We start from the raw sequence: 16,871 nt of genomic DNA on the forward strand, positions 1-16,871 counted from the left end.
CCCTATTCATGTATTTGTGTTATTTCTACTGTTGCAGCAAGAAATCTTGTGAGTTTGGTTTGTTTGCAGCCACAGTTAGCACTTGCATTTTTATTCCTTAAGTGACTGATTTTTCTGTTTCCTTTGGTTTGAAGTTTTAGACTGCTCTGCTTGCTTTTAAGATTCATGAAGTACTTATTACACTCAAAGCCATCGCTCTATTGTAACAATTTATGATTTGAATTTAGTTTTGTTTCTACATGTCTGAAGTGGAATACAATATTTCCTGAGCTTATGTAAGGGAGTTGTGTGACATGAAATCATATCTGTGGTGAACTATTTTAACACTAGACAAAAAGATAACTAAAATATGCTTTGCTTGTGGTGTACAGGGTTGCCAGTTCATGCCCAGCCTCCACCCTGTTAATTTGTTTAAAAATGCATCGGTTCCTTGATTCAAGAGTCTATAAACACAGGAGACGATGCACTGCTAACATGACAATCATTTAATATTCTTGTCATCCTAAAAATGTATCTGTAAGGGCATTCAATCTTGCAAGATGAATACATTTAATTGCTTTGTGTTTTTTTGATTGCTATTTCACAGATAAAACGTATCAATATGCATTTTATTTTCCTGGACACGTTTAATTTGATCTGTCATGAGAAATAATTGCATGATTCATTCTCAATTCAAAGTGCTGTGGATGTGGTTTTGTTAATAAATACAGATGGGTACATCAGATATTACAAATTAGGGAAAGACAAGATATTTGCAGCTAGTTGTACAACAACTCCAGTCATAGTCTAAATGCCACACTAAGGCTCGGTTTTGGAACCACTATTATGGTGACATTAAAGATCTAAAATGTTTGTCCATCCATATGGTGATGCATTACACGGTCAATAGGTGATTCCTGGGAAAGCCATCAAGCAGATAAACAGTAAATGATCTAGTCCAGCACAGTCATGTCAATCCATTAACTGTACATCATGTATGCTGCAGCACAACTGCATTGTCATTTTTAGACCGGGTACCCAATTTCTGTTCAAACTGTCACAGTTCTGGCATGTCCCTTTTGTGCTTGGATCCTATTGCATGGAAGGCCTCAGTTGCAAGGGTGTGTGGTTCTTTAATGGACCCAGATTCAGTTCAAGTGTGTTTGCTCACTGATGATGGGAATAGGAATGTAGAGATGGGAGCCCAGCTAAAAATGTAAGTTTCTGCAGGTATCAAAGACAAGCCTGAAAGCAGAGACTGATCCAAGACTATCAACTACTGGAAGCAGGCTGATCTTTGGGATACAAATTGAACATTTGTGAAACTGCAACAAATATTAATGACATGTTTTAAAGAATTTAAAACAATTAGAAAATATTAGTAGAACTGTGAGGAGTTCATTGCATTGAAGGTCAGACTGGCCTGCTGAAAGTTCCAAACCTCCCTTATCAGGCAAAAGCATTCTTATTTGAGTCAACCAATCTGATCCACCAAGAGCAGAATGGTAGAATCTATGGAGTACAGTTAATATGCTAGAAGCAATCAAACTAGGCTTGATTATAGTAAGAATTATTTAAATAAGAAATCTACTGTGATAACATTAAGTAAATGTATGAGCAGTCCTAAGTTTTAATATTCAAGGTTGCATTTGCTGCTAATTTAAAAAAAAAAAAAAGCCTTTTGCCTTCTGTGTATCAATGAAGTAAAATAGATTTGTAGTTAAGAGATTGACATATCTGACTTAGAACTACATGTTATAAAATAAACTAACAGTAAACTTGCTAAAGGAATACAACTAATGTCTTAACGTCATTCTCATGTGCTTGTAGTACAGGCAGTGTTGAAGATGACTCGTTGGTGTTGGCCAATGAAGCAGTGATTTTTTTTCTTTTTTTTTTTTTGGATCTGTGATTTTCAAAGTCAAGCTCCCCTCTAATGAGCATCTCGTAAATATTAACAAACAGAATGCCTTTCAGATAACAAAATATGCGTTTCTAACAATCATTTTCTATATAAACATAAATTAGAACCTGGCAGGAAGAGATGGGAACAGAAAGCATAGGATATGTTGATACATTACGTTAGATATTGGTTTGAAATAATGAGTATTGGAAAATTATTATTATGTTTCATATTAATCAACCCTAAAATTGGCAAGGAGCAGACTGTGTATTAAAACCTGCTTTAACTGGATTTTGTATGAACCCTGAAGGTCACACTTAGTTTAGTTACTAAATGGCATTCTAATACATAAATGAGATGGTAGCCTGTATTTAGATACAAATAACTGGACCTTCCATTAAAAGATTTATCAGTTGAGTAAAATGCTCTTAGAAATTGCAGTAACTGCTATACTGAAGTAACCTAATTAGAAATACGTCTTATAATGTCATTTTAAAGTTAAACTGTTGAAACAACACATTAAATGTTTATTATAACAGAAGCATGGCATTGACAATATTGTAAAAGTATTGTTAAAACATGTGAGAGTTAATTTAAGAAATGGTTCAGTTTCTCCAACTAAGTCTTTTAGACATTACAGTATCAATATGACAAAGTGCCCCGCCCCTGGGCTATTTATGTGTTCTATTTTGTGTGTTAATATTGGTGTATAGTCATTGGTACATGGGATATAACATGGCTTACGAGCTCGAGTGTTTAAAATGCCTATTTGTATTTAGGCATGAATTGCACAGCACTTCACGTGCAGGTAAAATGTAATATGTGAGCACGGGAATTGCACTTCATTAATTCACATGCAATTGTACAAGAGAAGCATGTTTCACTCAGGGTTGTGTGTTTGAGTGGAGAAGGGGTTTTGAGAGAAAACAAAAAGTAAACTGGTTTAAACTTGCAGTGTTTGTTTGTCTGTTGTGTTAGTGTCTTTCGTGTGGTGTAAATTCGTTTTGTCAGTCAGTTATTTTGGCCTCAAGTGCTGTTTATTTAAATTTATTAAATGCTGAGTGTAACCAAGCACTCAGCTTCACCAAACGATACATCTTATTAAACTGCGCATCAGCGCCTTCAGCATTTCAAAACCTGCGTTGTGTTGGTTCCAGTTTGTGGTCTGATGTTGCCCACTACAGCTGTCTTTCACAATCAATATTACAGCTCTATAGGTTTTACTGCAGTAAATAACAGGTATTTATTTACAAGGAAACTGTACAATTTAAGTGAAAACATAAAATGTTTCTCAGACGCAGTAAAATTCTGGGAGGGCATTAGACTGTCAAAATAAAGCTTGGTCTTTGGCACCTCCAAAGCAGGATTCGGTATTGGCTCTTAAAAGCGAGATTTGCCAACCTTGTATGATAACCATCGGAAGGTGTTTAAGAAAGACTGGAATATCTATCCATTTGTATTAAAGTAGAGAGCCGAGTTGGTTAAGATGTAAGCTTTTTCTTATCTGAAAAGATACCGGTCCAAGAGTCTCCTTGAATCGGACAAAAAATGACTTCATGCGATGAATTTGGAAAAGTGCTCCAGTGGAGTTTAACTTCATTTGTACATGAAGTTAAACTGATCCATTGACAACACACTGGAAAGGTAACAATATGTGGCTAAGAGGGACTTTTTTTTTTTTTTTTCGACCCAGGTTAATATAATTAAATAGATCTGGTGTTGCATATTAAATTATCCTTTAGGGAAAGGAGGGGTGGAGGATTGTGAGCCCATGGTTCACTTTCAGTTAACTAACAAAAAAAAAAAAAAAAAAGACCAAATCCTTCTAGAAAATATTCTTAACTCGATAATAGGAACCATCAAGGCAGAGTGATCCAATTTAATTGGGACTCCTGATGTATCGAATGGAGGGAGAATCTGATTAAAACCCCAGTCAAGTATTGCTCGACTTGCTAACAAGTTGTGTGATCCATGCTATGAAGAGCTCTGAAAAATTGATTGCTCTTTGGTTTAAGTCAAGTCTCTGCCTTTTTTTGAAGTTATTCTTCAATATATCCTATACTGCACTTTCATTTACTGGAAGGTAAGCATATATTTGAATTTAATATCTTTTATATTGATGAAGTGTCACAAAGACGGCCGGAGTGGGTGACGTCAGAACCAGAAAGGGAATACACAGAGACAAAACAGATGAAGTGAAATGAGACACTTGCTTGCGCCAGTTTATTGTAAATAAAAGGGTTTTAAACAGACAAAAGGCAGGACACGGCACATTCGCCGAAATAAATAGATAAACAAAAAACAGACTATACTTAACAAAATGGTACACGGACAGACCCACTGACAAACACGGTGAGTTTTAAATACACAAGTAGCATGCTGGTCCCACCAGCACTCAATAGCAATTGTTATAAAATTTCTCCTCCTCTCCTGTTCTCCATTCACCGAACACTTTTATGCAGCTGTACCAAGACTCGATTGCTAATCAATCATTCAGTTGGAGTCTCGGTACAACTGCGAGTGAATTAAAGTGCAACTCCCCGTGCTCACATATTATTACTTTTTACTTGCACAAGAAGTGCTGTGCAATCCTCGTGCCTAAATACAAATATACGTTTTAAACACTTGTGTTACACAAACCCGTTTATATCCCATGTACCAATAACTATACACCAACATTTAACACACCACACGCAACATAACAGATAATATACACAGGGGCGGGCACTTTGTCACATGAAGGTATAAGATTTATATTTTAGCTGAGTTTTTTTATATTGAATGTTCTAGAACTTGGCAGTGGGCAATTATAGCCTGAAGGCTAAGCATATGACTTCTAAATGCACTGGAAACACCCAGGCCGCCTATCAGCAATGATCCAAAGTGGTTTGCAACCACTTCATCAATATTTAAAAGCATTTAATAAACCAAAAAGAGCAATACTACTGGTCTGATTCATTAACTTCAAATTAAATGAGTTTTTTTTTTTTTTTTAATCTATCAAACCTTTAGTAACAGGTGTTAAGACTTAAGCATATGTTGGTTCCAAGTGAGTATTAAGAATGTATTTAAATAGTAATTGATCTAATGTAATCCTGTCAAGTTTACATCTGACATGAGCAGATTTGAAAAATAGAAAATTGGAAAAATATACCTTGTGCAGTGTTATTATAAGCCAGGGTACTAGGGAGTTATAGGCCTCTGTCCTAGGGAGGTAGCCCCCATAGAACAATGTGGCTCTTTTTAGGGGTATCCGTCATGCTAGCCCCCGTAGTCTGGGTGTTCTATGTTATATCAGGACTTCACTGGACTGATCTGGATGGAGGTCGTGAAAAGGATTAATGAGACCTGTTTTAGCTGTGGTCTTGCACGCCTGCTTTTTGGGCCCTGCTTGAAAGAATGTAGAGCAGTGGTTAAGAACATAAGAACATAAGAACATAAGAAAGTTTACAAACGAGAGGAGGCCATTCGGCCCATCTTGCTCGTTTGGTTGTTAGTAGCTTATTGATCCCAAAATCTCATCAAGCAGCTTCTTGAAGGATCCCAGGGTGTCAGCTTCAACAACATTACTGGGGAGTTGATTCCAGACCCTCACAATTCTCTGTGTAAAAAAGTGTCTCCTATTTTCTGTTCTGAATGCCCCTTTTTCTAAACTCCATTTGTGACCCCTGGTCCTTGTTTCTTTTTTCAGGCTGAAAAAGTCCCTTGGGTCGACACTGTCAATACCTTTTAGAATTTTGAATGCTTGAATTAGGTCGCCACGTAGTCTTCTTTGTTCAAGACTGAACAGATTCAATTCTTTTAGCCTGTCTGCATATGACATGCCTTTTAAGCCCGGAATAATTCTGGTCGCTCTTCTTTGCACTCTTTCTAGAGCAGCAATATCTTTTTTATAGCGAGGTGACCAGAACTGCACACAATATTCAAGATGAGGTCTTACAAGTGCATTGTACAGTTTTAACATTACTTCCCTTGATTTAAATTCAACACTTTTCACAATGTATCCGAGTATCTTGTTAGCCTTTTTTATAGCTTCCCCACATTGCCTAGATGAAGACATTTCTGAGTCAACAAAAACTCCTAGGTCTTTTTCATAGATTCCTTCTCCAATTTCAGTATCTCCCATATGATATTTATAATGTACATTTTTATTTCCTGCGTGCAGTACCTTACACTTTTCTCTATTAAATGTCATTTGCCATGTGTCTGCCCAGTTCTGAATCTTGTCTAGATCATTTTGAATGACCTTTGCTGCTGCAACAGTGTTTGCCACTCCTCCTACTTTTGTGTCGTCTGCAAATTTAACAAGTTTGCTTACTATACCAGAATCTAAATCATTAATGTAGATTAGGAATAGCAGAGGACCTAATACTGATCCCTGTGGTACACCGCTGGTTACCACACTCCATTCTGAGGTTTTTCCTCTAATCAGTACTTTCTGTTTTCTACATGTTAACCACTCCCTAATCCATGTACATGTGTTTCCTTGAATCCCAACCTTTCTGGTTCTGCAGACCAGCAAACTGACTTCAGGAACTTCAGTGATGTATTATTGGTTGGCACTGGTGAGCATATGACTTCCTTAGAATTTAAAAGTGAACCAATAAATACTTCCTGTCTTTACTACTGAGTAACAGTTCTGTTGGTATCTTCTAATGTGACAGAGGGGACTCAATTGTATCCTTTTAATTACATTTTTTATTGGATACATTTTTGTATTCAACTTTATAATAAAACAAATTGCATAACATGTTGCAAAAAGGAAACTAAAGTCAGTTGGAGAATTCAAAGCTGTATGTGTTGAATGGGCAAAATTATCTCCAGAAAGATGCCAGGAACTAATTTTTTAAAAAAAGTCTGCAAGCTGTAAAGGAAGCAAAGAGTGGGCACACAAAATACTAATGCAATGGTGCCCAAATACTTTTGTAAAATATTAAATTATTTGTTGCATATTCATTTTATGCATGTTATGTAATTATAAAGCTGAATCTCTATTTTAATTTACATCTTCCAATAAAACAATTAAAAATCACTCTTTGTGGTTTTTCTATTTAACTGCCCAAACACGTTGTCTTCAGAAAATAGGCCTCCAACTATTTGTTTTAAATTAACTCAATTCTATTTTGAGAATCTGATGTTTGAATAAAAGTAAAATGAAATTTAGTTTGAGGAATCCATAATTTATCATTGGTAGATTCCTGGGACTAGTGTGCAATTCTGCATTTAACTTATATTTCCACTAATGCAAATAAGTTTCTAAAATTAATCTACGATTTGAATACACAGAAAAGCCATTAACCATTATAAATGTTGTCCTTGCTCCTTCCACATTAAAGGAGCCTTTATTACCTTGAACATTAGTTATGTTCTCTTGGAAGTGAATGGGAAATGATCTTTTAGAAATAGAGCCTCATCAGTCACAGTAAAACATTTTGACTAGAATGGTGACAGTCTTCTGCAGTGGTATTAAGAAGATGGAGTGTCAATTGAGTTTCTGTGTACTATTTTGAAGTACAGCTCCTGGTACACATGTCATTCTAAAGACTGTAATGCTGGCATAAATGAAGCAACCTGTTTGAATTTAAGTTTCCTGGGAGTGATCACAGTTCCAGAAAATACTTTTCTTCACCTGTTACTATTACACATGATTCTTTTCACTTTTTATTCTTCACTGGCTTGTTTGGAGTTTTACCAGTTTGCTTTTGGATCAATACCAGCAATTTGTTTAATGCACCCTGAACAGTGAGTATTACTTGCAGCACACAGAAGCACAAATCAATACAAAATCAAGGTGGTCTGTGGTGAACTGTGAAGCTGTCTCAGAAGCAAGGATTTTATTCGGGTCGCTCTATAAATAGAATCATGCATTCTGTTACCTGCAGATTCACACACTATTTAAATGAAAGATTAGGCAAATGCAATCCAAAATGTTTATAGGAGGCTAGGATTGAATAATACATTTTAAGTTTGAAGATTGTTCCAAAATCAAGGCAACCCATTAATAAAAACACATTTTTTTCCTTCTGCAAAGGTCAGGGCACGAAATGCTAGGGGTGCGACCAATCCCTTTACGTTTCTCCAAATTAGTTTTAGTTCAAAATGTCTTTTAAAGGGACAGGTATATCTAAACAGAAAGGAACCTATTAATTGTATGATGACATTTCGTGCCTTGTCTACAGTTTTTTAGTACCAATCAATAATGAGAAAGCGTCTCCTGACAATCTGAAAGCTTCTATGCACATTTTACATGGTCTAAAGCTTATATTAAGGAAGATTAAATAGTATTTTCATAAGTAAAGAAGTGACATTGTTTGATCAGGAAAAGGATACAATTTAATTATTACAGCTTGATCCATGTCTCTGCCTAAATTCTAGCCAAGAACAACAAATTAGCCTTTGTAAAATGTGTAGTTATCTAATTCAGATTGTCAGAAAACGCATTCTCATAATCATTAACTGGTACCGAAAAACTGAGTAGATTGAAAATAATGGAATAGGCAGGACGTTTTAATCATGCAATTTGCACGTTTAACAGGTGCTAAACAAAACTCAGAAAAAGCTGATTATCTTTGAAAAGGTGGGGAAGCTTATGGGTGATGCAGGGAGCTTCATTTATTTCGCATTTCATCACCTTTTAATGGTAATAGTTTTTAATAGTAGAAAGTGGCTGAAAAAAGTCATAGTATCTGTTAATCACGGCACACTAGTGACCCAAGCAGAAACTGCAATATATATATATATATATATATATCTATATATATATATATATATATATATATATATATATATATATATATATATATATAGATATATATATAAACAATGTGTTCATAAAGGAAGAACCTAGTTTGCAGATTGGATACGAGGATAGCATAGAGAGTGACTTAAGTGGAAATCGGAGAAGATGCAGTTTCTCGGGCAGAAAAGGGACTAGGTTTTCAGCAGTAATCGTCAAAAAAATTGATTTTGTGAATTGAAAATCTCAGAATTTGATATTACTGAATTGCTACTGTCACGTAATAACTGTACTACTTTTGGATTAATGAAATTACAAAGACCAGAATTTATTCGAAGTTTTGAAAGTAAAATTCTACCACGAGTGTCTGAATTCACTTTCAATAGGATATTAGATCAAACATTGCAAAAGTGAAAAAAAAATCCAAGCTCTTCCTGTAGTTTAAAAGTTATTCACAATATTTCCATACTGTCCTAGTTTAATCATTTAAATCTGGTACCCTTAACCAATACAATTTAAATACAATACAATTTAAATATAAACTCTACAAACATATAAAACATGTGCTAAAAAAACTTGCATTTGTAATTTATACCATTAGTTGACATAAGATGACAAGGAAAATATTTAACTTCCATGTTTTAACACAACTTCCTTGTCCCCTGGCACAATCACATTTGCATTGTGTTTTGCCTGTACTGTATTATATCCAGGGCCGGTCTCACAAAATGTCTGCTCCCATAACAAATTCACCCCCTAATAAAATGTCCTCGATCACATGAAACGCAGGTGGCAATACTTGTAAATGTATTTGTACATATTTGCTTTTATGAACTGTACCATGTTATCCTTAAACTTGAAGAGACATTAAAGATTTTAGTTGATTTATTTAAACAGAGTACAATGGTCTTATCTCGACTGAATCTAATTTTAAACTCAAATTGTAAAATAATCAGCACTCGGATATCCTTTACTCAGATACACGTCAGTAACGTTTTACCGCCCTTGTATTAAGAATAAAATCAATCCCTATTATATATGTAATAATGCCCATCTCTTCGGTGTGACGATTTAATTGAATATCTGACGCAGCCCACCTTTTTTTTTCTCTGCATGCCAAATCAGTCTGAAGAAGTTGCTAACCACGCCCCAGTCTTGACTGCTCATGAATATGCATGACGGTGGCAATTTTATATTGTATCTTTAATTATAGCTTTGTATTTTACAGTTTGTGTTTCGTTGCAATAAATTAGTGAGATCCTGTGCAGTTACAAAGCTCTTTCTCCATTTCACCTGATGAAAATGCAGCCAAAACAAAGCTGAGACAAGCTAGGGTAATGTAACGGTTAATCAATAAACTGATTTCAATTTTTTATTTTTTTTAAAAAATCTGATCTTTTAGTTTTTGTACATTTTTCATTTGCAAGTGAACTGTGATATTAGGGCACTATATTCTGCAACTTTGGAATTCTGGAAACTGTAGGGTCGGATAGTATTGATAATCCAATACAACTGACACTTAAGAGGAAAAGAGTAGCTGTACATATTGACATTGTAGAAGGAGTTATTGTGGCACCTATTAAAGTTAAACCATGTCTTATTCAAGCAGTGAATAGGCTACCACTCTTGTAGTTTGAAACAGAGGCATTAAATCATGTTTTAATCATTTAAATTTACATGGGAGTGTGGATGATGTCTGACTGGAAATTCTTAATTCAAGTTGAGTTCTGGCAATCAATGATTGTTTAAAGATGACGATTAGTTCCATACAAGGAACAGGAATGTTCTTGTATCCTATTTTCATTTTAACCACATCAAGGATATGCCAGATCGAACAGTTAAGCTTGATTAACAAATAAAATTATTTCCCTTGCATGAGTATTTTTCAGTTCAACATAATGGTTCAAAATGCAATGACACATGACTTGTAATTAGCCATTATCACATATCCTAAACCTTATATTAATTGTGAAGACAAATGACAACAGTATTTTAATGACAGAATCACAGTTTTATTAAATAACATAGCTTGACTATTGACATCACAGAAACAAAACAGTTATTGCAAAATATACTCCAAGACAGAATATTAGTCAACTAGGTTTAACAGTTTCAAAATAATTGATCACTATTACCTGAGACTCTGGAATTATCTTGCAGGCAAAACTAGATATTCACTGAGAAATTATAATGTCTAGTCCAAACTTTTTAGTTTATTTCCTGAAAAGGCATATTTTCACAAAATATTCTCATGAGGACAGGATATATCTTATTTGATCTTAGGTCTCCAGTCCCCTGACCTTAAATTACACTAATTTCCTTTCTTGCACTGTTTGCCATGGCTCTAGATTCTATAAAGCATGTTTACAACATGCTCTGAGTTTTTGCAACAATTGTTTATAGTTCACAGTATAGACTCTCTATACATTCCAGTTGGTGTACATGGTCACTTTATTCATGTTAACTGTACAATATGATAAATAAAAGATCTAAATGATATTCATATTTGGTAACCTGGGCTCACCCCTGGTTGAGTGACACCTCTGGTTAATTGTTAAAGCTGACTGGCCATGTAGGGTGACCAGGTGGCAGGAGTGAAAAATCACAACACTTTCAGTTGGTGCAGGGAGGATAGAAACCTTGTTTTAAATAAACTACTGCACAACGCAAGTGACGCAAACGACGTATCTATCTTTTGTAGATAGGCTTTTTTTTATTTTTTAATTCCTTTGTCTTCCTGTGTGCATTGCACTTAAGCAAAAACAGAAATGTAGAGAAACATAAAAAAAAAAAAAAAAAAACTTTCTCCAGTGTCACATTGTAAAACAAAAAAGTTGGAGCACCCTAATAAATCTAAGCATTGAAAGAAAGGTTAACTGCCATATTACTATGCAAATTTTTTTTTTTTTTTTTAATTTAAGTCTCAGAAAAATCTAAAAGGTTTCCAGCAGTGAACATGGTTCCCAGGAATCGGTTAAAATAAAAATTGCCTGTTACAGTAGATTTTTGTAAAACTGCTTTCTCAACCTCTATTTTGGTATTGGCAGCTGATTTTTCAGGAGTACATTTAGATTTGTAGCCTAGTATTAAACATGCTAATAAAATGAATCCCATTTACTGAGATTTTGCAAGCAAATAGTCACATTATTGTTTGTAATAACATGACCACAGATGCATATACAAGGTTCACTATGCCTTATAATGCTAAAATCATTGAAAAGTGTAGTTAAGAAATGTGAAACCAAATCGCATAGACGGGTAAATTGTACAAAAATGAGCAGGACACTAATTTGCAAAACTTTTTTTTTTTCTCCTGCCCTGCAACAAATGATTTAGGGTTTAGTGACTTAAATTCTCTCACTTCGAGGTACAGGTCTGTACGTCTTTGAGAAACATTGGCCACAAGGGGCTAATGGCATTAGTAATAGTGAATGGAACTGTATGTGTGGAGGAAAAGATTCTTGCATAATTTGATTTTTTTATAATTTACTATTAAACTTTTAATCTACATTTTGATTTTTACAAACCATCTGGATAAGAACCAAGTAAGAAAAGTAATAGTAAAGGGAGTTCTCCTAACCGTGGCGGATCTAAAACGGTTTGAATAATCAATGATGAGTCCAATGGCCCATGAGAGTAGTACATTGAAATTCACACTTAGTCCTATTTCTGACTATTTAAAAAAAAAAAAAAAAAAAAAAAAAAAGCCAGGAAGGTTGGATGGCGGTAATTAGATCTGTGGTGTTCATAATTTGAATGGAACCAAAGTTATTTATTTGAAATAAAAACCATTAAATCTCTGTACATTAACACTTAGTTTTGTACATCCTGCCAAGTGATATTTTCAACACTTTCCTCATCCAAAATATGGCATGCACATTCTGAAAGCAAGTGTGGTAATTATGTTTCTCATTGACCAATTAAAAAAAAAAATGTTGGGAATGGTATCATTAACATATTTGAAGTGTTTCTGATGGCGCAATGGGGTATGTGACAGAGCGAATGAGACCAAATGAATCTCGACCTGAGGGCACTGTACAGCAGGAACTGCATGCCTCGTACTGAATGGTTGGGCAGTTCATTCCGGGGCAGTCCGAAGCCAGCCACCCAGGAAAGGGGCGGCGTCACGGTACCAGGAGTCATCACCCTTGTACGGTAAGCGAACGAAGTTTGTCATGATTTGGAGGCGTGATTGAACTAGCTATCGGGGGGGGGGGGGGGTGGGGTACTTTAGGGGGAAGTGGCACAGTAATCAGTTCTTTTGTTGCGGTTAATGGGAGGACTGTTCAAACGTGAGCACAGTGTTTTTTTTGTTTTCTAACTGTTTGTTTTTATCAGACTGTTAAATACGGATCTGGGAGCTGCAGCTTTACGGCAGCGATAAGCCCGGACTGCACCTGTACATATACCAGCATCGCTGTTTCCAGCACCCGCACGTGTGTTGAGAGAACGCACTGTCGAGTGGTATCTGTTTTTTATGTTGTGTCTTTTTGTCATATCGGGATTGCACCCCTTTGTTTTGACACTGGCAATACCCATAGTTGTAGAGCCAGCTTTATTATTTAAACCAGTCAAGGAGACTGAGAAAGAAAATAAAGTACTTTTAACTGGATTCTGTGTCTGTCACTGTCTGGAGCACCTGTCAGGCATCACCCTTTCATTTAAGTATTGCAACCCACACGTTCACAGGTCCTAACTAGACAATTGAGCACTGTTAACACCTGCTGAAACCAGGTTTCTTCACAATTGAACACACTATAAAAAAGTATTTTTTTTATAGTCCTAAGTAGCAACAGAACCTAAGAAACTAAACAATATTCATACATTAATAAACAAATATATGAATTAAACTATCCTCTTGCAGATACAATGGAGTACTACAGAGCGCTTGTGAATGAGACACGGGCAAGGCAGAACATCACACATGTGCATGCAAACTCTCCATGGTCTAGCTCGCGACTCGTTCATCCTTGCAAACTTGAAGCTGACAGCTTTGCTTGAGCAGGATGACATGGATTTCACATGCCATTACTCCTGCTGAACACAAGTGTAACAGAGCTATCACCTGCTCAAAGAGTTGACCCTTGCACTTATTTTAATGTGTCTTGTATGATTTTCAATGACTTGTTTTATGATAAAACAAGTATTATATAATCATGGATGAGATGCTTGCTATTACTATAACTTCATCCATTGAGAGGAAGGGTGTATCAGGTATGTAATATTTTCATTAATGCATTACTGGGACAAAGACAATGATTCTTGGTGGTAAATCTCCCTCCCGACCTGTGAGGGTGCTAAGTAACGGGAACAGAGTACTCTGGACTACTTGACCTGACACTTCGTTCCGAGGGTTAAAAGGAAGTCTATCATGTAGAAAACAGATGGAGCTTTTGTACACTAACTCATTGACCTGGAAGGAAAATTACATGGCAGCTGCGAATTGGAGGAGTGGTTGCAATCCTTTACCAAGGGGTCATGAGTGATGGTATAAATACAGGATGAAGCGATGTATCTGTTCCTCTTATTTTGGTGTATGGAAAGTGACCCGGAAGGACCTGTATTTTGTGCATCCATATCATGAGTGTTTGTTCTGTCTATTTGTTGTTTACCACTAGACAGCTAGCATGTTCTGGAGCCATTGCCAGAGAACAGCACAAACCTGGAACGGCACTGCACAAATAACTATTTGCACCACTAGCATTAATCCATGCACTAACGGACTTGTGTATGTGTTTTGTGTGGGTGTATAATAAAAACTGGTCTATTTGCGGGGAAAACCCGGGGATTATAAATTAATCATACACGCTGCTGTATTACTTAACATCATTTTTGTTTACTGTTTGTTTTGCCATCAGGCACTGAACACAAAAAGATCATTAAACAAACTTTGCACCTGGATTATAATTGTCTGTTCATTGATCACCTGCACCTGCCCACTATCAACCACTTTGCCACAATTACAAAAGAAACAATGTAGTTAGGCTAAATTAGTTTATTGAAATAAGTATGGTACTGTAGCAAAGTGGCTATGGGAGGGGAACAGGTATAGCTGTGATGCGATGCAGGAGTGACAGGCAGACAACAGTTACTAGTGAAAAGGTGCTTTTATTTATAATCCAGGTCTGGTGACCGTAAAATAATAAATCCCCGGTGATACACAACCATGTGTAAAGAGCAGAGATAACAAAACAGGGAACAGTCCAGAACAAAAATGAACCCACGGTCACCAGTCCTGGGTGAGTGCAGACGTGAGGGTGGGTGGTGAATACACAGATACGGTGGTATGCTGGGGTGCTCCGGACAGTGCTGACCCTTTGCGACAGCTCCGGAGTAGTGCTCTAGCTGTCTACAGTGAAACAAACACAGACAGTTAATAAACAAACACAACACGTAATCACAAAAACACTGCGAGTTCCACTCTCGCTCCTTCTTCCTCCAAACGTTCTACCCAAACAAAGGAAAAGATCAGCGTTACCCTGGCCCCTATATGTAATCCTGCATGATATCTAGGTAAATGGTTGCAGCTGCCTTATTACTTGCAGCTGCTTCTCGTTTACCTTTCAAATCAACACGGTCTTACAACAGAGTCGCGCTTCTTTCCAGGCTGACCCACTTCCCTGACCCGGAAACGAACTGTCAGGCCAGCCCTTCCAGATACTTCTCCTCTCGTTCTTTAGCGCCCTCACAGGTCGGAGGAAGATTCATCACCAGAACTTATCTTTCTGTCACAGGTACATAAAGAAAATATTTTATGAATTAATACAGCATGTGCATCTAGTCTAGGCCATTGGGAGAGAATACATAAACCACACATTATGGCACAGAACCAAAAAAAGTGGGAAATAAAATAATAATGTAGGGCACAGCTAATAGCCAGGACCAGAAGTAGTGGATGAATGAATGTTAACAGATATTAATACATCAATCTCCTGTGCTGCTCACTTTGCTATTCTGATTTGCACTGGTTGGTCTTGCTCTCTGCTACTGCCGCTCAACATGATCACCACTTCTACATTCAAAATCGGAGCCTTGCGTCGACGCAACCACATTCTGTCTCTGTTGCCTGGCCCTGATTGGATAGCAGATTCCCCAGCCTACTCAGCATTGATTGGCTGGGCGCCACTAAACACTCTTGTGCTGGATTTTTAATTTGATCAAAATCACACTTTTGGAGAAGCCACTCCCTGCGGGGCAGAAGCAATTGACTTTAACCACTATGTATATATTAATTTTTCGTGATAAAAAATTATCATGCTAATAAAGGATGGGTAAGACTAGTTTTTCTTGCTCATCTTGTATGCCTGTCCATGACATATAGTTCACAGTACTTCAGCACAGTATCACATTTCTAATTAAGATTCTCTGTTCTGGATATGCTCATAACTCTAAGATTATATTTTAACTATAAAGTGTTTTTTTTGTTATTGGTTTTACAGAATATAGACAACATCACCATTCATTTTAAACAGTAAGTAGTTTTTTTTGTTTGTTTCTTTTTTACACCCCATAGATTTGTATGACATTTGCAATCATTTTGATTGGTTCTTACTGCAACTAATCAAATACTGTTTTTATTTTGTATGAAGATGCTTTGACAGTGAGTTCAGGAGCTGTAAACTCTAGTTGCCTTCTATTGACATATGTAAAGTTTCTAGATCAGTATTTACAGTATTTAGTAAGTGCCAGCACCAACTAGTGCTAAACTGTGTATTGCCAGAAAAATAGAATGAAACTTGATCATACAGTGGCAGATGACTCCTGTAGATAACATTGCTTCTTCCTAGTATAACAACACTGGCTGATCTAGCAAATAGAACTGAAGAGCAGCTCTTCAGGGGAAAGCATCTTAACACATTCTCATAAAAAAAAAAAACATTTAAAGGGTACATAAGGACAGTTTTATTTTATTGTGTTACATGTGCTACGTATTGTGTTGCTACTGTTTACATAAGGTGTATGTATAGTTTAATTTTTCTTTTACATTTTGACCACTTTTAAAGGAAAAAAAAAATAGAATTTGCATTCCCTGTCTCAAGATGGCTTCCCATGTACTGAACCGATGACACTGATGCTGTTGACAAAGCTGTTGTCCTTTTGATGAGACAATTCAGTACAAGAGGAATCGTACAATTCTGAACAGATTGTAAGCGCAATGAATTTGCAACCTATAGTTAATTATTGTCAGGGCATGTTATTACAATGGCGATTGTTGTTTGGTCTCCATCTGACACTTATGTATTCTCTATACGT

The sequence above is a fragment of the Polyodon spathula genome, chromosome 5 (genome assembly GCF_017654505.1).
Source record: "Polyodon spathula isolate WHYD16114869_AA chromosome 5, ASM1765450v1, whole genome shotgun sequence".
Taxonomy (NCBI): Eukaryota; Metazoa; Chordata; class Actinopteri; order Acipenseriformes; family Polyodontidae; genus Polyodon; species Polyodon spathula.